The sequence below is a fragment of the Mustela erminea genome, chromosome 12 (genome assembly GCF_009829155.1).
Source record: "Mustela erminea isolate mMusErm1 chromosome 12, mMusErm1.Pri, whole genome shotgun sequence".
Classification (NCBI taxonomy): Eukaryota; Metazoa; Chordata; class Mammalia; order Carnivora; family Mustelidae; genus Mustela; species Mustela erminea.
Genome location: NC_045625.1, coordinates 37,670,823 through 37,695,016, shown reverse-complemented (window position 1 = coordinate 37,695,016; position 24,194 = coordinate 37,670,823). Strand labels below are relative to the sequence as shown.

The 24,194-nt window shown below is 43.7% G+C and overlaps 1 long non-coding RNA gene and 1 other non-coding gene across 5 annotated transcripts in view; one reads left to right on the top strand and one right to left on the bottom strand.

Annotated features, from left to right (window-relative positions):
- Positions 1-23,698, top strand: part of LOC116570785 — a 51,506-nt gene extending 27,808 nt beyond the window's left edge. For all 4 annotated transcript variants that reach the window (XR_004277563.1, XR_004277565.1, XR_004277562.1 and 1 more), the window contains one exon: positions 23,125-23,698. This is a non-coding gene — a long non-coding RNA (uncharacterized LOC116570785). The remainder of the gene's footprint in view (positions 1-23,124) is intronic.
- On the bottom strand, positions 17,950-18,056 carry LOC116571219. The gene has a single exon (XR_004277786.1). It is a non-coding gene; the product is annotated as a U6 spliceosomal RNA (small nuclear RNA).
- Positions 23,699-24,194: the final 496 nt, after the last annotated feature.

Genomic DNA, 24,194 nt, shown 5'->3' with positions numbered 1-24,194 from the left:
TTTACCTACTTTTGTCCTCTTCTTTTTTAAAAAGATTTATTTATTTATTTATTTATTTGAGAGAGAGAGAGAGACAGCGGGAGAGGGAGCACAAGCAGGGGAAGTGAGAGAGGGAGAAGCAGGCTCCCCACTGAGCAGGGAGCCCGATGCGGGGCTCGATCCAAAGATCCTGGGATCATGACCTGAACTAAAGGCAGAGGCTTACCCACTGAGTGACCCAGGCTCCCCCTTTTGTCTTCTTATTACAGAGGTATAATAGCTATTTTGACACCCACAGAATATTGGTGTGACAGTTCACTGTTGCTTACTTTTTAGTGTTCACTAGAAATTAAGGTTTCTGGGGCAATTGGGTGGCTCAGTGGGTTAAGCCTCTGCCTTAGGCTCAGGTCATGGTCTCAGGGTCCTGGGATTGAGCCCCACATCAGGATCTCTGCTCAGCAGTGATCCCCCTCTCTCTCTGCCTACCTCTCTGCCTACTTGTGATCTCTCTGTCAAATCAATAAATTAAAAAATATTAAAAAAGAAGGGGCGCCTGGGTGGCTCAGTGGGTTAAAGCCTCTGCCTTCGGCTCAGGTCATGATCCCGGGGTCCTGGGATCGAGCCCTGCATCGGGCTCTCTGCTCAGCGGGGAGCCTGCTTTCTCCTCTCTCTCTGCCTGCCTCTCTGCCTACTTGTGATCTCTGTCAAATAAATAAATAAAATTTAAAAAAAAAATTAAAAAAGAAAAAATCTTTTAAAAAAAAGAAAGATATTAAGGTTTCTAAGAGTTCAGAGTTCTAATTAATGTATTTAATTAAAACTAGTAGAAAAAAGCTGTATATGCAAAATATGTAAGGAAAGTAGGGTTTGTTTTTGGTAAGAAAAGCCATGTGTTATGGAGACATATTTTTGTTAAGGGAAAAGGAGTAATTTTGTCCTAAAGTAGAATAACTGGTCATTCCAGAATGAAAAAGAGAAGAATTTAAAAAAAAAAAGAAAAGAAAAGAAAAGAAAGGGGCGCTGGGTGGCTCAGTGGGTTAGAGCCGCTGCCTTTGGCTCGGGTCATGATCCCAGGGTCCTGGGATCGAGCCCCACATGGATCTCTCTGCTCCGCAGGGAGCCTGCTTCCTCCTTTCTCTTGGCCTCCTTCTCTGCCTACTTGCGTTGTCTGTCGAATAAATAAATAAAATCTTAAAAAAAAAAAGAAAAGAAAAGAAAAAGAGAAGACAAAGGACAAACTAGGTAGATACAGAAAGCTGGAGAGAGAGTATGAGTGAGAATGAGACAGAGACTCTCATCTCATGCAGTCAAACTGGACAAAACAGAATGAATTTGTTAAGAGGGTTTTAGAAATAAGCCTTAGTATCAAGAGCGTGCCTATGCAAAACTAAAATTTAATTTTCTTTCATCTGTTAAAAGGAAATGTTTCTCTTGGTTTATTGGTGTACTCTTTCTAAAAAACTGAGATATACCTGACATATAACATGATGCCAATTTCAGATGTGCAACACAGTGATTTGGTATATGTCTATATGATCACTGCAGTAAGTCTGGTTAACATCCAAAAGCACACAGTTATATTTTTTTCCTCTTGTAATAAGAATTTTTAAGATTTATTTCATTCACCTTCCATCCCCTCTGGCAACTCTGTTCTCTGTATGTATGAGCTTGGGTGGGGGTGGGATTCATGTTTTAGATTCCACATGTAAGTGAGATTGTAGGGCGTTTGTCTTTCTCTGTCTGACTTGTTTAATGCCCTCAAGGTCTGCCCATGTTGTTGCAAATAGCAAGCTCTCATTTTTATGGCCAAGTAATATTCCATTGAATTTGTATAAACCACATTTTCTTTATCCATTCATCCATCTGTGGACACTTAGGTTGCTTTCTGTTTCCTTTGGGTAAATACCCAAAAGTGGAATTGCTAGATCATATAGTAGGTCTATTTTTAATTTTCTGAGGAATCTCCATGCTCTTTTCCATAGTGGCTGCATCAACAGACATTCCCACAAGCAGTGCCTGAGGGCTCCCTTTTCTCACATCCTCACCAACACTTATTGTTTCTTCACTTTTTGGTAATAGCTGTTCTAACAGATGTGAGGTGATTTCTTGTTGTAGGTTTTTGGTTTTTTTTAAGATTTTATTATTATTTATTTATCTGACACAGAGAGAGAAAGAGAACACAAGCGGGGGAGGGGCAGGCAGAGGGAGAGGGAGAAGCAGGCTCCCGGTTGAGCAGGGAGACTAACACAGGGCAGGGTGACACAGGACAGGGCAATCCCAGTACCCTGGGATTATGATCTGAGCTGAAGGCAGAAGCTCAGTGGACTAAGCCACCCAGGCACCCTTCGTTGTGGTTTTGATTTAAATTTCCCTGATTAGTGATGTTGAAATACATGTTTTCATGTTCCTGTTGGCCATCTGTATTTCTTCTTTGGAAAAATGTTTATTTAGATTCTCTGCCTATTTTTTATCAGATTGTTTGGGTATTTTTGGTGTTGAGTTGTATGAGTTATTTGTATATTTTGTTTTTTGTTTTGTTTTGTTTTTTAAGATTTTATTTATTCATTTGACAGACAGATCACAAGTAGGCAGAGAGGCAGGCAGAGAGAGAAAGAGAGAAGGAAGCAGGCTCCCCACTGAACAGAGAGCCCGACCTAGGAGCTGGATCCCAGGACCCTGGGATCATGACCTGAGCTGAAGGCAGAGGCTTTAATCCACTGAGCCACCCAGGTGCCTCATATATTTTGGATATTTACCCCTTATCAGATGTGATTTGCAAATATTTTCTCCCATTGGTGAGTTGCCTTTTCATTTTGTTGATGGTTTCCTTTGCAGTGCAGAGGCTTTTTTATTTAATTCCATTTGTTTATTCATGCTTTTATTGCCTTTGCTTTTAGGGTCAAATGCAAAAAAAAAAAAAAAAAGATCTATACCAGGGATCTTACTGACTATGTTTTCTTTTTTTTTTTTTTTTAATGGATTTTTTTTTTAATAAACATATATTTTTATCCCCAGGGGTACAAGTCTGTGAATCGCCATGTTTACACACTTCACAGCACTCACCAAAGCACATACCCTCCCCAATGTCCATAACCCCACCCCCCTTCTCCCAACCCCCCCCCCCCGCCATGTTTTCTTATAAGAGTTTTATGGTTTCAGGTCTTACAGTCAAATCTTTAATTCATTTTTATTTCATTTTTGTACATGGTGTAAGAGAGTGGTCTTTTTTTTTAATTTAAAGATTTTTTTGTTTATTTATTTGACAGAGAGAGATCACAAGTAGATAGAGAGGCAGGCAGAGAGAGAGAGGGAAGCAGGCTCCCCGCGGAGCAGAGAGCCCGATGCGGGGCTTGATTCCAGGACTCCGGGATCATGACGTGAGCCAAAGGCAGAGGCTTAACCCACTGAGCCACCCAGGCGCCCCATGGTGGTCCGGTTTTATTGGCCTACTCTTGATAAGAGATTGTGAAAGGTTTTTCTTTACCTTTTAAATAATCTGTCTAGAAAACAAAGATTCTGTGTTTAATCAAAATAATTTCCCACGCTTGAACAGGAAGCCGGCTATCGCTACCCTTATGCCCCTCCCCTAAGTCGTGCTCCAGCCTCTCTCTCTCTCAAATGAAAAAATAAAATCTTAAAAAAAAAGAAAAAGGAAAAAGGCAGCAAGGGATGACCCAGGGCAAGTGCTTTTCAAGCTGTAATCTGCACAGAGAAGAATTTAGGTAACATTCAAATGCAGATTCTGAACGCGAGAGTCTGGGGTGGGCCTGAGAGTCTACATTTCTAACAAGCTCTTACAGGAGGCGTCTATCCTGGATCTTTGAATAATAGGGACTTAGGAGATCTTTCTAGGTGCTGGGGAGAGAAATGAGAAGAGAAGAGAGGTAAGCTGAACCCGGAGAGAGAAAGATTTCTGAAAATGGGAAACAAGTTATGGAGAGGCTCCATCTTCAAGCAGATTAGTAACAATTTTTAAAAAGCCAGGAATTATACATACATTATTTCATTTAATTCTTTCAACCTTATATAAGAAGAATTATAATCCTTATTTTACAGTTGAGAAAATAAGTGGAAGCTCAGAAAGGTTAAGGGAAAGTCACACAACAGGTAAACGGCCGGGACTGGACTGGGACCCAGGCTTTTCAAAGGCCAGAGCCCGTATTTCTTTCACAGCACCTTGCTAAAATTCTGGGGAAGCAAATTCCTTTGTCTGAGTTCTTCCTTCTCATCCAGCAAATCCTGGTCAGGGGCGCCTGGGTGGTTCATTTGGCTAAGTGTCTGCCTTCAGCTCAGGTCATGATCCCAGTGTCCTAGATCAAGCCTCCCGTGGGGCTCCCTGCTCAGCGGGGAGCCTGCTTCACGCTCTCACTCTGCTGCTTCCCCCGCCTGTGCTCGCTCACTCTATAAATAAATAAATAAATAAATAAATAAATAAAATCTTTTTAAAAAAAAAGGAAATGCTGCTCTGGGGAGGAGGAAGAGGCTGCAGTAAGGAACCAGCCCCACCTGTTTGGCTCCGCTCTTATCTCCAGTCAAGGTTTTCAGCTAAGCTTTGTTTTCAAACACTGGGGCCCCAGGGGGGGAGAAGTGGGAGGGGTACAGGTGGGATGTTTACAAGTTTTGTTGGAAAATTTCCACTTTGTAAGCCTACTCTTCTCTCTGGAGTTATCCTGGGGTGGGAGCAGCAGGGACATGGCATGGGAAGTGGGAGCCACGGCATGGGAAGTGGGAGCCACAGAGGTGAGAGCAAATCCCACACGGGCTCTGACCTGGGACCCTCGCTTTCTCCTGGGAGCCTTTGAGGGACTACTAAAACCCAACAATTTGGTTCAGCAGTTGGCTAACTGGCACATGCAGGGCCCAGTGAGGACCCTCATTTCCTCCCAAAATAGGAGATAAATGAGCACTTTGTGTCTTCGTAAAAGCTGGGCCACTTGGAGCGGAGCCTCTTTGATAGGCCCCCTCTGCCAGTGCTGTTCCCTGGGGCTCTCACGTAAATCTGAGCCATTTCTGTCTCCAGTTTCCCACAAGGGATTAGACATTTTCTAATTTCACCACCAGGGGAAGCTGGGGAGGGTGCTTGCACAGTAATCTTTTGATTACTTTTTTGATAATCTTTTGATAATCGTTTGAAAGAATGTGTGACTCCTGTGTTCAGGGGATGATGCAGAGGAACAGCTTAGGGTGTAGGAACAGGATAAGCCTGGGATCCCAGAGCAGGGCTGATGAGGTACTGGGGGAGAAAAATCATGGAGGCACATCAGGAATGCCTAGTCTGATTGCAGGGAAGCATGAAAGAGCTTCCTGGTAAGAAGAGAAACCAGGACACGTGATGTGGTTCCCTTTTCTCTCCAGAGGACAAGCTGTGTTTGCTTTGACGTTAGCTCCATGGGTATGCCAAGGCTATGCCAAGGCTATTGGATGCACTGGTTTCAGGGCTGGGATCCAGCTACAGCAGCAACACCAGAGGTGTGGAGAGTGGGCAGAGGAGATAACCTTCTCATTGAAGGATGCCCATAGGCATCCTAGTATGGAGTGTCTGAAGAGGCAGGACTTCATAGCATGTACTCTGGCTGAGCCCAAATCATCTTCTAGCCTTCATTCGCTCAGGAACATTTTCTATTCCCAGGACCCCACTTTCCCCTCCTTTCTGAGAGGGGACCAGAATTTCCAAGGCAGTGAACCAAAAATAGGCTACCAGATGGGGTGCAACATGGAACGGTATTGGGTATCCCAAATCACCCTCATTCTGAGTAGTCTAGTCCTAAAACAGAGGGAAACCCTCTATGAAGCCCATGTCCTCCACGTCCAAGCCACCACCATCTTCGGGGCTAGGCTACTCCAAATGGTTGACAATACTTGCTGCCTCCACTTTCTTGATTATCATTCTCCCAGAACTCTTTAGTCTAGTTTCTGCCCCACACTACTCTACCCCACTGAAACTGCTCGTACCAATGCCATCAACAGACTGGACATGGGACCAGGAACCAGGGACCACATCTCAGTTCTTACTTTTACTCTGAACCATTTGCCTTTGGATTATAATCCTTTCTTCTTGAAAATCTCCACTCTGGGGGTTATTAACCAGGGTTCCATGAGTCCTTAAGACTCTCTCCAGGAAAAAAAAAACCAACATGCAGTCCTTGAAAATGTCATACAAAGAGTTGTACAGATGTGCACCTTTTTAGGGGGATGGCCCAGGATATTCATTACATTCTCAAAGGAATCAATGAATTGCCAGTGTTAAGAACCAGTGCCTTTGACATCTGTGCCGTCTAGGATTAGGTTCCTCCAGGGATGATCCAAAAAAACAAAGGCTGATTGATTAGTCTTTCAAGGATACAGATGTAAGTTGCCAGAGCAGGGAGGGTATCTCTCACCTAGGAAGTCCTCAGGGACTCAAGCTCTTTCAGGCTTGGCTCTGTCAACCCCAGGATATAGCCCTCAAACTCATAGTCCAAGGTGATGTCATCTCATGCACCAAGCAGCATGGGAGAGTGACGGAAAAAGACGAGTGTAAAGCATATACTCTTCCTGTCTCTCAAAGATTCCTGGGAGTTGGTTTGTGACATTTCCATTACCTTATTGGCCCAAACTTAGTCGCATGATACTATCTGTCTGCAGAGAGGCTGGGAGATGTCTTTATTCTGGACATGCGCCAAGCTGAAGATCCTATAACCATGAGTGAAGGGTAGAATGGATGTTGGGGATTAGCTGTCAGCACCTGTCATACCTTCCAGGATGCGTCCAAGAATGGATCCTGTTGACTGGTTCACCCTTTCTACTTCCTTCTAGGGCATTGTGGCTGGGAAGCTACACTTCCTAGACTTTCTTGCAGCTGGCATTCTACGTGTGATTTATGAACTGCCAATTAAATGAAATTACATGAGACTTGGTCCTGGAATGAAGAGGGGAGTAGCAGCAGGTGAGGCATCAATGTTGCTGGTGTGGATAGAGGCCGGCTGGCTTCATGATCACCAGCTTCCTAGGTCCGCAGCTTCCTGCAGCACTAGTGTTTTTGTGGTCTCTTTCTTAATCATGATGAATCATGGTGATTCTGAGGGTTTACAGGTATCTCTGGAAGCTCCGTTTTCTACTACTCCTCTATTCCTTGCAGTAATGCTATAAACCAGAGCTTCTCAAACTTTAATGTTCATGTGAATGGACCGAGGGTACAGGTAAAGGGTAGATACAGACTGAGATCTCAGATTTTGCATTTCTAACAAGCTCCTGGGTAGTATATGTTGGTTAGGATGGATTTTTGAGTCACTCAGTCCTAGGGTATCCTCTGCTCACCTATACCTGTTCATAAATTCCTTTTCTGCTTTACCTGGTGATGGTTTCTGATTATCTAAATTCTGTCACTGTTTCTTCCTTCTCTCTTAAGGGATCTTCTTCCTGTGTTTGTCCCTTAATGTTGGTGTAACCCATGACTCTGGCTTGGGATCATTCTACAGACTTTTCCTGGATGATCTCCTCTGTCCTCTGGCCTTCAAACACTACCTATATGCTTCTCAAATCCCTACATCCAATCCATACTATCTCCTTTGCTCCAGATTGCAGTATCCACAGCAGACCAGAACTGAATTCTACAGATAAGCAGGGCAGGAAAGAAAGCTTCTGTGATCATATAAGTTTGGTAAATACTGTGTTAAATAAAATGAAATTTATTTCCTTGCTGAGTTACTTCTAGAACTGTTAATGTGCTAAAATGCATTAACAGATTTCCAAGAGGGGGCATATAATACCCAATATCTCTTAAACTTATTTGACATCTGTATTGGATACAATGTGTTTTCTCAGTTTCTGCTACCACTGCCTGAGGCCTGGACCCCTAGCCTTTAGCTTTTCTTAAACTGTAGCCAACAGTGTAGTTCTGTGGTTCATCAGCTGCTCCTCCCTGCATCTTGCATTGTTTCCCACCCCTCCTGGCCTCACTTCTTTTACATCTTCTTGAGGCTTAGGTTTTGCACCTTCATAAAAGGCAGCAGCATATAATTCTTGCCACCAGGTGTTTCCCAGGGAATCTGGGCTAAAACAGCTTTCCACAGTCTTCCTCCTCCCCTTTTCCCTGGAATAGTAATATCTCCTGGAATTCAGGTTCCTAGAACACACTTTGGAAGGTCATCTACTAGCCTCCGAGACTCAGCATGTCCGAGACCTAATCAATCCCTTTTCTTTTATATCTGTCCCTTTCCTGGTCTTCTCTGTCTTCACAACTGGCACCGTATTTGTCTATCATCCAAGCTACCCAACTGTCATTCTTTGTTTTGTTTTGAAGATCTAATTGGCTTTATAAAGCAATCTCTTGCATTCTCTTTCATCCATCCTTCTCTTTCCTCTTTTCTTCTCATCTAACTAATTAACAATTATTCTTTTCTTTTTAATTTAAAGATGTATTTATTTTAGAGGTGGGGGAGAGAAAGCAGCAGACTTCCCACTGAGTGGAGTCCATCTCCAGGCTTCATCCCAGGACCCCAACATCAGACCCCAAGATCGGACCCGAGATCACAGCCTAAATCAAGACAGACACTTAACTGCCTGTGCCACCCAGGTGTCCCAATAATTACTCATTCTTAAAGAGGCAGTTTAGGTACCATCTTCTTATCCTATCTTCTTGGTCATCTGAGTGATGGACCCGTCTGCTGAGCTCTCACAGGCCCCTAAACCTGTCTCTCTTAATAGCATTTATCATACCGTATGGTAATTCCTTCCTTCCTTCCTTCCTTCCGTACTTCTTTTTTTTTTAAGTATTTTTAAATATTTCTATCTACCTCTGCCCCCATCTTTGGTGTCTTACTCAATTTTTCAATCCCTGGCACCCAGGATAGAGAACTAACTGACTAATAGGTAGGAATGAATGAGGGAAGGGTGAGAGCAAATTAAAATTTTTTAACCTTCCAGGAAGGAAAAACAACTTCCCGTCTACCTTTCTGCACTCTTGGCTGAGACCACTGTAATAAAAGACAGGTTAGGTTTGCTTGGCTGGCTCAGTCCATAGAGCATAGATGTAAAAGAAGTGAGGCCAGGAGGGGTGGGAAACAATGCAAGATTCAAATTCATGAATTTGAGCCCCATGTTGGATGTAGAGTCTACTTTTAAAAAAAGAGAAAAGATAGATTAACAAAAGAAAAACAAACAGAACTTTATTAACATGTATGCCTCATGTATACATGGGAGATACCCAAGGGAAAATGAGTAAGCTCCTGAGGTGGCTGAGGATTCAGGATTAAATGCCATCTGAATTGGGACAAGGAAGGGGGGATGTAAGCCTCCTAGAGGAGAGGACATGATTTTTAGGAAAGATGAATGGGTCTTTAGAAGACTAGATGGAAGATGGGATGTTTTGTGACAGCCTACCTGAGTGTGGTGTTAACTTCTAGTTTCCTCTCCTATGACAAGAATCAATCTTCCCTGGTTTATGAAATTCCTGGGGTGGGGATTCATGACAGTTGAGTTCCTTTTGGGGAATCTGTCTTTAGGCAGGTAAGGGAAATTTAGAGAATACTCTCGGGTCATTTGCTATTTTTCAAGTGTCTACAGCTCAAAACAATCATCACCCCAAAACAGCATATTTTGGGGTAGCATGTCCTGAACTCCTGTTATCATATTTTGGCATGGCACTTTCTGCTACCCTTCATCCCCACCTTTGAAAATTCTTCGAGAAGTTTTACAATCTGTGGGGCACCTGGGTGGTTCCGTTGTTAAGAGTCTGCCTTCAGGGCGCCTGGGTGGCTCAGTGGGTTAAGCCGCTGCCTTCGGCTCAGGTCATGATCTCAGGGTCCTGGGATCGAGTCCCGCATCGGGCTCTCTGCTCAGCAGGGAGCCTGCTTCCCTCTCTCTCTCTCTCTCTCTCTCTCTGCCTGCCTCTCCGTCTACTTGTGATTTCGCTCTGTCAATAAATAAATAAATAAAAATCTTTAAAAAAAAAAAAAAAAAAAAAGAGTCTGCCTTCAGCCCGGGTCATCATCCCAGCGACCTGGGATTGAGTCCTGCCCTCAGGCTCCCTGCTCAGCAGAGAGTCTTCTTCTCCCTCTGCCCCTCAGCCACTGCTTGTGTGCACTCTCTTGCAAAAATAAGTGAATAAAATCTTTTACAAAAATTGCTTTGCTGGAACTTTCATAAGGAATCTCAGAATGAACTTTTTCAAAAGCCTCTCAAGGCTAGAAAGCCACACCAGAACTCAGCATCAGACTTCACATGAATATCTCTACACTTGGATGAATTCTCTGTTTGAGGTCCCAAAAATATCCTGAGGGGACTGAGTCTGCCAGGACTCACCTGGTAAGACAGGAAACCCTGAAAGGTACCAGGTGGTTTCTCACAAAGAGGTTTAATAAGTATTGGCCCCTTAGTAGCAACCTTACTTCCTTAAAGCTGTCTGGTTATATCTTAATCTGTGCTCATCACTCTCAAATATGACATTCCAGTCAAAGCCTTGGAAAAACCACCAATATTTCCAGTTGTGTCCTATTACAAGATTCTTACTGAACTTAGGCAGATAGGTGTATTGCCATGAAATAAGAATACTCAAGAGTTTCTGAATTCTAGCAGGATCAGATAGGGAGAAAAAATAAATGCCTCAATTCTTTTCATGAAGGTATATTTTACCAACTTGCAGCCAGTCACAGATTACTTAAGAAAAAAGAGGAAAAGTTTCCTTAAATCTGGAAAACAAGACATTAAAGAACCAGTGATGTTTCAAACAAAAAGACATAAAAATTATAATCAATTTCATCAATTTATTCAGCCCCATGTAATTAATTCTTGTTTTGCTTGCTTCTGAGTTAGAAGTTTTGTGAATCATTTTGTTTTTTCATTAGAGTTCTGGAAATTCTTATCCTGGTCAATGGTCAACCTTAAAGTTGTGAGAAACCTGAAATCTAGAGAACTTGGCAGACTCCCTTCCTTGAATCATTCTGAAGATAAAGCATTTTTGGGTCATTGCTGCTTGCAAAGCTTTTAGAAAAATATCAGAAAAAAGAATGACCGACTGACCAAAGACTTAAAAATTGTCATGATTAAAGATCTGATTATAGTTCCTTTAAATGCAACTGGTAAGGAAATTTGATGATCTCTATGGCATACAACATTTTAAGATGATAACTGAACTTGTGACTGATGACATTATACCAGGATGTATCAGATTCTAGGAATTTCAATACAATTTCTCGAACACATATTAAGAACATACAGCAATACAAATATAACCTAGGAGGGTTGCACATAACTTATTTGACAATCCTTCCCATGTAATTTAACATGTCAGAAAAACCTAGTCCCTCTTTTTATAAAGGAGAAAGAACAAATCTTTTGAGATGTTCCAGAAATCCTATAGAATAATTAAGTGATAGAGTGATAATAAGATTTAGACAAAATGACACTAAAGGTTTCAGCAAATACAGGAAATTACATGGTTTTTAAAAACCCTTAGCTATTTTTTTTAGAGAACTATTAAAAACTTTTAAAAGAGTTTTCTTAAATAATCAAAGACCTGATAAAGATAACCTGAAGCATGGGAGATCATTTTTTTTTATTTTAATTTTTTAAAAGATTTATTTATTTATTTATTTGACAGACAGAGATCACAAGTAGGCAGAGAGGCAGGCAGAGAGAGAGGAGAAAGCAGGCTCCCTGCTGAGCAGAGAGCCTGATGCAGGGTACAATCTCAGGACCCTGGGATCATGACCCGAGCTCAAGGCAGAGGCTTTAACCCACTGAGCCACCCAGGCACCCCTAATTTTAATTTTTGTTTTTTGAGAGAGAGAGAGAAAGAGCACAAGCCAGAGGGAGAAAGAGAGAGAATCTTTTTTTTTTTTTTAAAGATTATTTATTTATTCATTTTGAGAGAGAGAGAGAGAGACCACAATCGGGGAGCATCAGGCAGAGCGGGGAGAAGGAAGCTCCCCGCCAAGAAAGAAGCCTGGTGTGGGACTCGATTCCAGGACCCCAGGATCGTGACCTGACCGAAGTGAGATGCCTAATCAACTAAGCCACCCAGGCACCCCACATCTTTTCTTTACCAAGATAGCATAGCACTGGACTTCAGTAATTCACACCACTTAACAGGAGTTTCCCTCCAACAAACTGCATATTTTATACTAAAACTTTGTCTTTTTTTTTTTTTAAGATTTTATTTATTTATTTGACAGAAACACAGCGAGAAAGGGAACACAGGCAGGGGGAGTGGGAGAGAGAGAACCAGGTCTCCTGCCAAGCAGGGAGCCCAACATGGGGCTCCATCCCAGGATCCTGGGATCATGACCTGAGCCGAAGGCAGGCACTTAACGACTGAGCCACCCAGGCACCCCTACATACTAGAACTTTTTTAATTCTTGAATAACAATAAATCATAATATTAATAAAATAATAGTAACACAACTTAATATGTGCTTAAAGCTTTGGTATTTACAATACCCTTTTATGCCCATGTAATCTCATCTCATTTCAGAATATGGGATAGTTATCTTCAATCAGAGAGTGTTTGAATGAGTAAATGATTGAATGAATGACTTGGGGACGATTTAGTGAAGAGAAACTGACTTCTGAGAGGGCTTTTAGGGTTACACCAATGAGGACTTTAGTTCAGCCATTAGTAAGAGAGATCTAAAATAACAGTGGCTTAAATAAGATAGAGGCCTATTTTCCTCTCACATGATAAACCATCTTCAGGTGGACCAGGGTGGTATGAAGACTCTTTAAGTCTAAGAAGCTGGAGTCCTATCTTCTGCTCTGCCATCCTGAGCACATGACTTCAACTCCCAGGTGAAAATGACTGCTGCAGCTCTATCCCTCAAGTTTAAGTCCCAGGGACAAAGAAGCAAGAACAGGGGAAAGGACAAAGGGCTGTTTGCTAGCTAAGTGAACCCTTTTAAACAGCTTTCTAAAAACCCTACCCAGTCACTTCCACTGACTTCCCATTAGCCATCCCCCTCTACAAGGAAGGTTGCTGCCCCCAACGTAGGAGTTAGGAAGGTGAGGATAATGGCTATTAGGATGAAATCTAGCAATTCTCTACCAAAAGGGGAATGAATGAAAGGGAGGGTTTTGTGTTTCTCCCCTTGCAGTATCTCAACAAGGAATAGAAGAGTCTGGACAAGAGAGGGTTGTCCCTGCTGGGCCGTTTCCAGGCCAAAGGAAAGAGTCTTCTAACCAGCGTATTAGCTGGGGACCCAAAGTAGGGGTAGGTGAGAAACCAGGACACTTAACTGAAATGTTGCTTTCTTTCCAGAGGATGCTGACCTCATGAGAGAGCTATCATTCATGCTCTTCTTCCTGACTGGGATGTTCTCCTTCCTTTACATCCTAATTACGAACTCCTTCCACTCAACTCCTGCTCAGTCTGTCAGTTCTCAGCTTGTATGTTCTCATTATCTTCTTATAAGTTCTCGTAAACCTGGATTTTACCTGTATAGTACTTGCTCCAGGTCTCACCTGCCCTAGCCTTTTATCCCCTCTCCAAGTATTAGGTCCCTTAGGGTAGGTACTATGTCTATCCTATTCATCATTGGATTCCCAGCACCTTGCATGGTACCTGAACCTAGTAGTTGCGCCAGAAGAATGCACTTGAATGAATAAATGTATCTGATTTTAAAAGTTCATATTATTCCTTTTGGATTGTGAATAACAAACATCCACTTGCACTATCAAGGAGAAGGTTAATTATAATGATACAGGGGCATGTCACAGAGACAAGGAGTCCTCAGGAATGGAGCAGAACCAGAAATTCAGATGCCCCTGCGAGTCTCCTCATCTTTTGTTCTCTCTCATCAGACCAGTTCTCCTGCTTGTTCTACACAGTGAGGAAAGTATAGCTGTCAAGATGAGTTATATGTTATTGGACCAATCAGCTGGAGAGAAGTTAAAATAGCTCTTCCTCTCTCATCTCTATCTCTTCAAAATTCCAAGCAGAAAAATTATCGTTGGGAAGCCTGGGAGGCTCAGTCGGTTAAGCATCTGCCTTCAGCTCAGGTTATGATCCCAGGGTCCTGCGATCGAGTCCCACACTGGGCTCCCTAGGGGCTCAGTGGGGAGCCTGCTTTTCCCTCTGCCTGCTGCTCCCCCTGCTTGTGCTCTCTCTCTCACACAAAAATCAATAAATAAAATCTTAAAAAAGAAAAATTATTGTTCCAGTATGGGTCAGGTGCCTGACCTGGACCAATCAAGTGACCAAGGGACCAAGGTCATATTGTAGAAACATAGCAGTTCCCACTGGAACCTTGAAGTTTGGGCATGGGGGAGTTGATTTCTGGAGGAGAGGTTTGGGGCAGACCCAACAGTGGATGTCCATTGGGGTGAGCATTGGCTTCCCAAAACACACAGTCCCAACCCCTCAGCCACAACTCCATCATCTCCTTGGATTTATGCCTAGATCTCTGGGGTCTCTACTGGGTCTTCAGGGCCATTGTCAGAGTTCTCTGGTAGATTCTTGTATCTAGCTTCCAACACTATTCATTCCCCCAAAACCCCTTCCTCCCCAACAATACCAGCGTTCAGAGATACCACAGGCACTTGAGCTTCACAGGGAGGCCCTTCTCAACAGCCAGGAGAATCTGCCGAGCTTTCCTGGCTGCAGAATGTGGAAAGTGGATTTGGGAGAGCTGTTGAGCAAAGTCAGAACTCTGGTGGGAGCAGCTCTCTCCAGGATTTCTTCCAACCAGTACTCTACTTCTCCTCTTACATCTGGCCATCATGTATCTCTGAGAGATGAGCTTCCAAATGAGGAAGCTGAGGCTCTATAAAGGAACAGGATATGATGAAGGTGGTGATTTAGCAGATCAATAGCAAAGACAACACTTGGACTTATGTCTCTCTTCCTTATACTTTTGATATAGGGACTAGAAGAGCTTGACAACTCTTCTGCAGAAACAGTACTGTGTTCACTAGACATAGACTACGTTTCCCAGGCCCCCTGGCACCTAAATATGGACCATATGACTGAGTTCAGCCAATAGAAGGAAAGTAGAAGAAATTCCACATTTGCCCATAAAATGGCCTAGATTATCTTTCACACCCTTTCTTCTCTATCTGTGAGGCTGGAAACAAAAGGCTCTGAGATGGTAAAGCTTCCTAATGGAGGAAGACCAAATCTCTGATTTCACTGCTTGGAGGAAAGCTGCTCAGGAATCACCAAGATCTATACAGGACTTTCCTGGAGCAAGAAAGAAATCTTTACTGTGTCTGAAGCTACTGAGATTTTGAAGTTATATATTATTATATGTAGCACAGCATTCCCAGACTGGCTTATCTTTGATGGAGCCCCTCAATGATGAGTTAGACTTTTTTTTAAAGTCTTTTTAGGAAGTTTTTTATTTTTTTATTTGAGAGAGAGAGAGAGCACATGTATGAGGGGGCGCAGAGATAGAAGGAGGGAGGGTCTTAAGGAGACTTCACTCAGGGACTGATCTCATTATCCTGAGAGTAGGGCCTGAGCTGAAACCAAGGGCCAGATGCTCAACGAACTGCACCACCCAGGTGCCCCCATGATGAGTTAGACTTGATCTCCTTCAGCACTGTCTCTGCCCTTTGACCCTGACAAAGACCCAAACTACAAAAGGGCAGTACAGCTTTGTGATTAGGAACACAGGCCTTAAATCTAGTCCTATCTGAGTCTGAACCCCAGATCCCACCCCCCCCCAGATGAACCAAAGCAGGTGTCTTTGTCTCTTTGAGCCTGTTTCCACAGGTGTAAAGTAGAGATGGTACCCAGTCAAAATGCCATTGTAGGTTTTAAAAATATTACATAATCAGTGCTTCTCAACAGAATGATGTCCCAGAAATTGTATGGTAATGTTTGGTTGTGGAGCCCTTCTAACTAGAGATGCTAGGGGCCTGTGATGCTTAGGACACTCCTACACGGTGACAAGCTTTCGCTCCTGCCCCACGGCTTTCATATGGTCCACGGGACATTCATCTATCTGACGTTGCGGTTTGTGAGCCTAGATACTAAACTTTGTTTTACAAAGAATCACAACATATTTTTGCGGCTTTAGTATCTATTGAATGTTCCAGGAATGTATTTGCCCTGTGTAACGGTCAGGGGCCTGACAGGAAATCAGCGCACTCAAGTTAGGGTAATTCAGGGAGGGGCTGATTTGCAAAATGACTAATTACAAAGGTGTGGACAGGTGTGAGGAAGCCAGACAGGACAGGGCAGAGACCCAGGTCCAACCGCAGCACAGCTGTCACCACCACTATATCCAAGGTGTGAGCGGAGGTGGGATTACCAGAACCTGAGAGGGGAGAAGTATTGCTGAGAGTATTAGACCCCCTGGCTGCCACAAGGAATTACCACAACTTTGGTGGCTTAAAACAACAGAAATCTATTCTCACAATTCTCAAGGCCAAAAGTCTGAAATCAAGGCAGCAGCAGGGTCACAGGGTCTCCATAGACTCTAGGGGAAAATCCTTCCCGGCCTCTGCCCGCTTCGGGCAGCTCCCAGCCTTCCTTGGGTGGCTGCATCACTCCAGTCTCTGCTTCTGTATTTTTAAAAAATATTTTATTTATTTATTTGACAGAGAGAGACACAGCGAGAGAGGGAACACAAGCAGGGGAGTGGGAAAGGGAGAAGCACATTCCTCGCTATGACCTGAGCCAAAGGCAACCACTTAACGACTGAGCCACCCAGGTGCTCCTGAAATTTTTTTTTAATATTTTATTTATTTATTAGACAGAGAAAGAGCACAAGCAGGGGGAGTGGCAGAGGGAGAAGGAGAAGCAGGCTACCCGCTGAGCAGGGAACAGGGACCACTCCCCCCAACACCCTGCCCTAAATGGGACTCCATCCCAGGACCCCAGGATTATAACCTGAGCCAAAGGCAAAAGCTTCACCAACTGAGCCACCCAGGCACCTTTCTTCTTCTGTCTTCACATGGCCATCTCCTCTTCTCTGTGTCTTCTCTTCTGTCTCTTATGAAGACACTTATTCTTAAAAAAATTTAAAAAATTAAAAAAAAGACATTTATTCTTCACTTATTGAATTTAGGGTCCACCCAGATCATCTAGGGCAATCACATCTCGAGAGCCTTAATTGTATCTGCAAAGATCCTCTCTCCAAATAAGGCTACATCCACAGGTTCCAGAAGTTAGAATGTGAACATTGTAGAGGCCACTTTTAGGCAATACTCGAGCAACGGAAGCCTGAGTAAGGTAAAAAGGTGCACAGTGACCACTGGCCTGAATGCAAACAGGCCCATCAGGTGACCCACCTAAAAATAACAAGCCCTAGCTGACCAATGGGCTGCTTACACCTGGGCACAGATACCAAAAAAGGAAAATTCCACATATTCCGTTACCTCCTCACCTTCCCCCCTCAACAATAGCTCCCCGCCATTGCCTTCTGGCAGACGGCCTCTCCTCTGCTGTCCTGCCCGCTGCTCCCTGGCAGTGTATTCAGTAAGCTTCTATCTCCTTTGTTGGACCTGGGGTGAATTCTTTCACTGCTTGTGCCAGCCTCCACCATATCAGGTCACTGCACAGCCCTAGCTTTGGGGGGCTCTCATTCAACCCACTATACTACCTTGAGAACAGCAGTGACCTTAGGATGAGGGATATAGGCAGGAAGGGAGGCAGAAATAAAAACCCCAATCTCCCTTCCGTCCCTCACCCCGTCTCCTGTCAGGGCTTTCCTTGGCCAAACCCAGCAGGAAATCAGAGGACATGAGTGTGGTTGACGTGTCAGGCTCCCAAGGCCAAGAGCAGGGAAGAGAAGAGCAGGGGAAAATGGATCTGGAGGGGCAAACGAAAGACAGCAGGGTACCATGTCAATTAAGGGAAGGTTGAACTCTGTTTTATTTGGAACTTGAGCAGGAGAGTTCACCACTGCTGAAATCATAACTGAATGGCAACAGTGCTGGTAGTGTTGGAGCCAGTAATGGAACACACCTGTATCAGTATGTGCTCGTAGTCGTTGGCAGTTCACGGAGAAAGACTGTTTCGTTAAACCTGCCAGTTGTGGTCTATCCAAGCATTTCTGTATTGAACGCCTCACAGATCTGCATGCTGTCCTTGCACAGGGGCTGTGCTAATCTTCTCTGTATCATTCCAATTTTAGTATATGTGCTGCCCAAGTAAGCACAGACTATATATTCTTATATTTTAAAAATACCTTTTATTTCCTCCTTTAAGTTAATTGTGGCTTTTTTGTTGTTGTTGTTGTTTCATATTATGAAAGCGTGATACAGTTTGGTTCTGTTATCTAAGAATGCTAAAAATGGCATTGAAGGGGCGCTAAGGTGCTCAGTCAGTTAAGCGTCTGCCTTCAGTTCAGGTTGTGGTCCTGAGGTCTTGGGATCTAGTCCTGCATCAGGCTCCCTGCTCAGCCAGGAGCCTGCTTCTCCCTCTCCCTCTCCCTCTGCCCCTCCTTCTGCATGTATGCTCTCGCTTGCGTTCTCTCTTGCTCTCTCTCTCAAACAAATAAATAAAATCTTAAAATAATAAAATAAAATAAAAACAGCATTGAAAAATATTATCGGGCTGCATAAAGTAGAGAGCTACAAGGTGTAGGTAGCTCACAGCGCCAACACACTAGGTGCTGGGTACATAGCACCTGTTGGCGTTAAGGCTATTACCAGCTTCATCACCTCGAAGCATAGTTGGATTGAGGACCCTAGAGACGAGGCCTGCTGTGAGTCACTCGGCAAGGAGAGGGCCTGGAGCCAGTCCCCTGGAGCTGGAATGACGTAAGCCTGGGTCCTGAGAAACCCTTGGTCTGACACCACTGTTCCTCCCCCAGAGTATGATGTCTCCAGAGGAAGGGATTCTTTTCTCTTGCGCACTGGAAGCCCTCAATGAGCAGCTAGTGCGTATCCACAGCCTGGGCTTTCCCACAAAGCCGGGAGCTGTGAGGCAAGTGGCTAGGCCTGGCTCCAAAGCTCCAGCCAGACTCACCCCACCAAACTGACATCAGTGGGTTGGCCAGGGGACAGCGGGGTGGGGCTGGCCTGGGAGCCAAGCTGTCTCACCCCCAGGGGAAGGGAGGAGATGAGAGAAGAGGGAGGAGGGGCAGGAGGGAGGAGAGGGGCAGGAAGGGGTGAGTCCGGGGAGATCTGACTCAGGCCTGTCTGGACAGCTGGAGGGAGGGGAAATGGAGTACATGTTGCCTCCTCGCTTGAACCTGGCATTCAAGACCCTGGCTTACATCTCCATCTTCCTCTCGTGCCATTCCCTGCCATGCAGACTACTTCAAAAGCCAGGCTAATTCATACATTGGTTATACAGTTCTCTGCCTGAGAGTTCTCTCTGCCCTTAATTGCCTTTCTCTGACTCATCTAGCTCAAGGCTTCCTTGAAAATATCACTTTCTCCATGAAGTATTTATTCCCAGTCCAGACACAATTACTTTTTTTTTTTTAAGTATTCTACCTATTTATTTGACAGAAAGAGATACAGTGAGAGAGGGAAATAAGCAGGGGGAGTGGGAGAAGGAGAAGCAGGCTTCCCACCAAACAGGGCACCTGTTGCAGGGCTCCATCCCAGGACCCTGAGATCATGACCTGAGCTGAAGGCAGACCATTAATGACTGAACCACCCAGGCACCCCAGACACAATTACTCTTGTCTCTGCACTGAAATCTATAGATGTCGAAGGTAGACTAGAATTGCCATTTATTAATTTAGTACAGTGTTCCCAAACTTTAGCGTGCATCAGGATCACCCATGAGGCCTTTAAAATGTGAATTGTTGATTTCTAAGTTTCTGATTCTAATTCTGGTGGGTGGTGTGGGAGGAAGTAACTGAGAGGACAGGACTGCTTGTCGACCCTCAAGCAGGACCTGGGCAATGGGAGGCTCCTCATTCCCTCGCCTGTCCTTGGAATGTACATTCTGCCTACTGATCCCCCAGTGGGAGCCATTCCAAAAATGTAGCTTTGAGAGAAGAAGGTATTGTTGAGACCACCTGGACTGAAGACACGGCTGAACCCAGTTAAGGCTTCTATATATACGTTTAAGATTAGGTGGGTGGGTGCAGAGATAACACTTCTCTTGTGGCCACAAAAGCCAAGTCTTTTAACTAAGTTCCCCTGCTTATTAAACCTGCCACCTACCAATCTGGAGTGGCCTGCCTCTTTCTTTGGTCTCTTTCTCTGCCTTCTGTGTACAAGGCCAGTTTGTGAACCAACAGGTGGGTTTAGGAATTTTCATTTCTAGTTAAGTGATGCTGCTGGTCCCAAGATCACACTTTGAGAACCACTGGTTAAGTGCCAGAAATGATCATTCCTGGGTAAGATCAGTGCTTATTTATTAATTCACTTGGTGAACGTTTCCTAAAGGCCTGCCGTATGCTGCACATAGGCCATGTGTTGAGTATTCAGGAATAAGCAAAGCAGGCATAGAACTTACTTACCCCCATGAGCTTCCAGTCAATGGGGGAAGATAGATATGAAGCAAATAAATATACTTCTAAGTATATAATAACACATTGTGATAAATGCTCTAAAGGAAAATAAGAAGAATATTATGAAAAAGAATAATGACTAGAACCTATTTCGGACTGGGTGATCAGGTAAGGCCTTTTGGGCAAAAGAGACATTTATCCAGGCATACTTTAAACACGTTTGTATTGTATTGTTATCTATGTGTTGTTTTTTTTTTAAGATTTTATTTATTTATTTATTTGACAGAGAGAGAGATCACAAGTAGGCAGAGAGAAGGAAGCAGGCTCCCCGCCGAGCAGAGAGCCCAACATGGGGCTCGATCCCAGGACCCTGAGATCATGACCTAAGCCAAAGGCAGAGGCCCAACCCACTGAGCCACCCAGGCTCCCCTTGTCCAGCTAACCACTAGACTATGTTCGCCCTGAAAGCTAGAATCTTGTATTATTAATATTTGTGCTGCAGAGAGTAAGCCTTCACAGATAGTGTAAAATAGATGTGAAGATGGAAAGACCATTGGAAAAGGAATAAATGACTGAACAAACTGTCAGATTTATGTATATATGTATGTATGTATGCATGGATGAATGACTGTCTCTGGCAGCAACATGGAGAACCAGGATTCCTGGTGGTACCAGTGAGACAGGAGTGAAGACTAACAGAAACTTAGCTGACTCCTTTGCTATATTTCCAAACCTTGTCTATCATTTAAGGTGACCACCAATGGCCCGTCTTCCCCAAAGCTCCCTTGATTACCATTGCTGAGCCCCACCCCTCACAGGAATGAGTTACTGTCACCTCTTGCATTCCCACACACACATCCCACACTTACTTCAAAACACACAACTGCCTCATACCTGCCATCTGCTCACCACCTGCAAGCTTCTCAGGGCAAGCCATGTTCTCTGTGTCAGTTTTAGAAGGCAAAGGGAATGGGAGAGGGAAGAAAAGAAAGTTTTTCTCTAACCCCCAGAGCCAAAGAAGGCACAGAGCTCAGAGGGGGTGAGGAGATTCCTGCTCTGGTAATTTACCACATGACTTCAAAATAGCACTTTCAATGACACATTTCCTCTAAATATGTGTCTTAGGCTCCTACAAGAAGTATGTTTTATTTAAAGACTCAATTTGAGTCAACTAAGGAGAAGAAAAACACCCAGGGTCCCTCTGTGGATTTAAAAATGGAGAGTGAAGAGAAAGCTATATACAGACCAGCTCCTTCCCTCTGAGGACTCTCCACTCAGGGATGAAACTCGACCTGCTTTGCAGGGTTCAGACTTCCATATACTTGCATCCATTCTCATCAAAGCTCGTGACCACCCAAGCCCAGCTCTCCCACAGCAAAGACACTTGAATTCAGAAAGGAATTTCCAAAAGAGTTAGAGGTGGGAGAAGAGCTCCCTTCCATCTAAAAGAGGACAGAATGAAGAATCTGGGACATGAAACTCCCCAGAGAGTGAAATAAAATTCATCTCAATTGTGAAGGATCTGAACAGATGATTCTCAGAAGAAGGCAGGAAGATTGACCATCTCTTGTGAGCATGAATATATAACATTAATATTAACTAAAGAAACATAAAGAAAGCAAGACTTCATATGTCTATGGGCATGTGCATTCACACACACACACACATTAGAATGCAATACTCTGTGTGAATCAGGATGTCCTGAAATTGTCTCAAGTGGAACTGTAATTGGTACCTTTCTGAAATCATTGGGCAATAGGTCTTCAAAACCTAATAAAACGTTCATGCTTCCCCTCCACACACACACCCCCAAAGGAAGCTGTGATTTGACATCAATTTATTTCCAATTCTGATCATCAATCCTAAAGGAATCATTTGAAATACAAAAACAAACAAAAGAACAGCAAAAAGAACACTGATCACAAATACTAATCACAAAGATATTCATCCTTATGTTATATGTAATAGTGAAAGACTGAAAAATACCTGTAAGTTTAGCAACTACAGAATGGTTTTTGGTCAAACAGTTATAGAATACTATTTATACATGCCCAATTATGTGTTCGGCAGAGTTCTTCCTTGGGGGACGTGCTGGCAGCAATAATTGTCTGGGGTGCAGGCTACAGGTCCTTTAGGAGAGCACCTGGTTCTCAGCTTCTCAGGATCAGAACCTGACTTTTCTTAGTGCACCAGCTAAAAGCAGAGTCTTGGTAACAGATTTTCACAAATACCATCCAAGGCTTATATAACCATCAAAGGCCAATCTATTAGATCACAGTGGATGACATCCCTTTCCAAACAGCAAAATACATGTGTCCACTGCCCAAGATCTGTCCCTCAGCTGATACTGGGGTAGATTGTAAGAAAAATCGGGATTTCTTGGTGCATGTCTGAATAAAAGGAAATGGGAATTCTTGAGGACTATTTTTCAAGCCATGGTGAGTTTCTCTTCCTCGGTGAGCGGTCTGCTTTCTTGCACCTGCCTTTCCACCTTGCTGCTTCTCTTTTTAATGAATGTAGCTCCACTCTCAACACAAGTAACTGACCGATCCAGCATGGCACCGGCTCTACCAATCATCGTCCCTTCTCTGGGCATACAGACTTGGGATTGTGCTAGTTATTAATCCATTTCCCCTGGCTCCAAATTTAGCCTTCATCATCTACTCTACTCTGCAAAAATATAGTAGAGGATCTCAATTTTTTTTTTTTTTTTTTTTTTTTTTTTTTTTTTGGTAAGCTGACAAATGTAAAGCTTTGTCAGTAGAGGGCACTGGAGAGACAGTGTAAGAGGAATTTTCGTTTCCTGATTCAGGTGTGCTCTGCTCAGCAAGCCCTGACTCCCACAGCATGGACGGCTTCTCCAGTATCCAGCTCCTGCAATGCAAGTGACTTCTCTAACATCAAGTTCCTGCAGGACAGATGGTGTCTTCAGCATCAGCTCCTGCAGTGCATGGTGGCCAGCATCATCCAAAGGCCTCCAGATTTCCCTGGCACTCTCCTCTACTCCCTTTTGTAGAGCAATGATACCAGTGAATACATCCCAAGCACATTCTGCCAGTGCAGCACCATTGTGATGTCTCTACTGTCCAATGAACCACAGTCACACCCCCTCTGACAAGGTCTAGATCACAGCTCTGGGAGTGGGGGTGGGAAGCCCTGCCCTAGACAATCTGTCTCCATTCAAAGAGAATTTAACTAAGACAAGCTGACTCTGAAGGACATTGCACCTCCTCTCATGATATATTAATTTCATTAGAACATTCCAAGAGATATCCCCTTTTGAAACATTATTTATAAAAGTGAAAATGAGACTTATAAGTCCAATAATAGATACATTTTGAAAATTACTAATGTGCATGTTTCTTTCATCTTTTCCCTTTTCTGTGCAAATCACTGGGGTGGTTATCTCCATCTGTCCTTTCTTTTTTTCTTTTCTTTTCTTTTTTTTTTTTTTAAGATTTTATTTATTTATTTGACAGAGAGAAATCACAAGTAGATGGAGAGGCAGGCAGAGAGAGAGAGAGGGAAGCAGACTCTCTGCTGAGCAGAGAGCCCGATGCGGGACTCGATCCCAGGACTCTGAGATCATGACCTGAGCCGAAGGCAGCGGCTTAACCCACTGAGCCACCCAGGCGCCCCGTTTTCTTTTCTTTTCTTTTTTTTTTTTTTAGATTTTATTTAGGGGCACCTGGGTGGCTCAGTGGGTTAAGCCTCTGCCTTTGGCTCAGGTCATGATCTCAGGGTCCTGGGATTGAGTCCCGCATCGGGCTCTCTGCTTGGTGGGGAGCCTGCTTCCTCCTCTCTCTCTCTGCCTGTCTCTCTGCCTACATGTAATCTCTCTCTGTCAAATAAATAAATAAATAATGTTTTTTTAAAAAGATT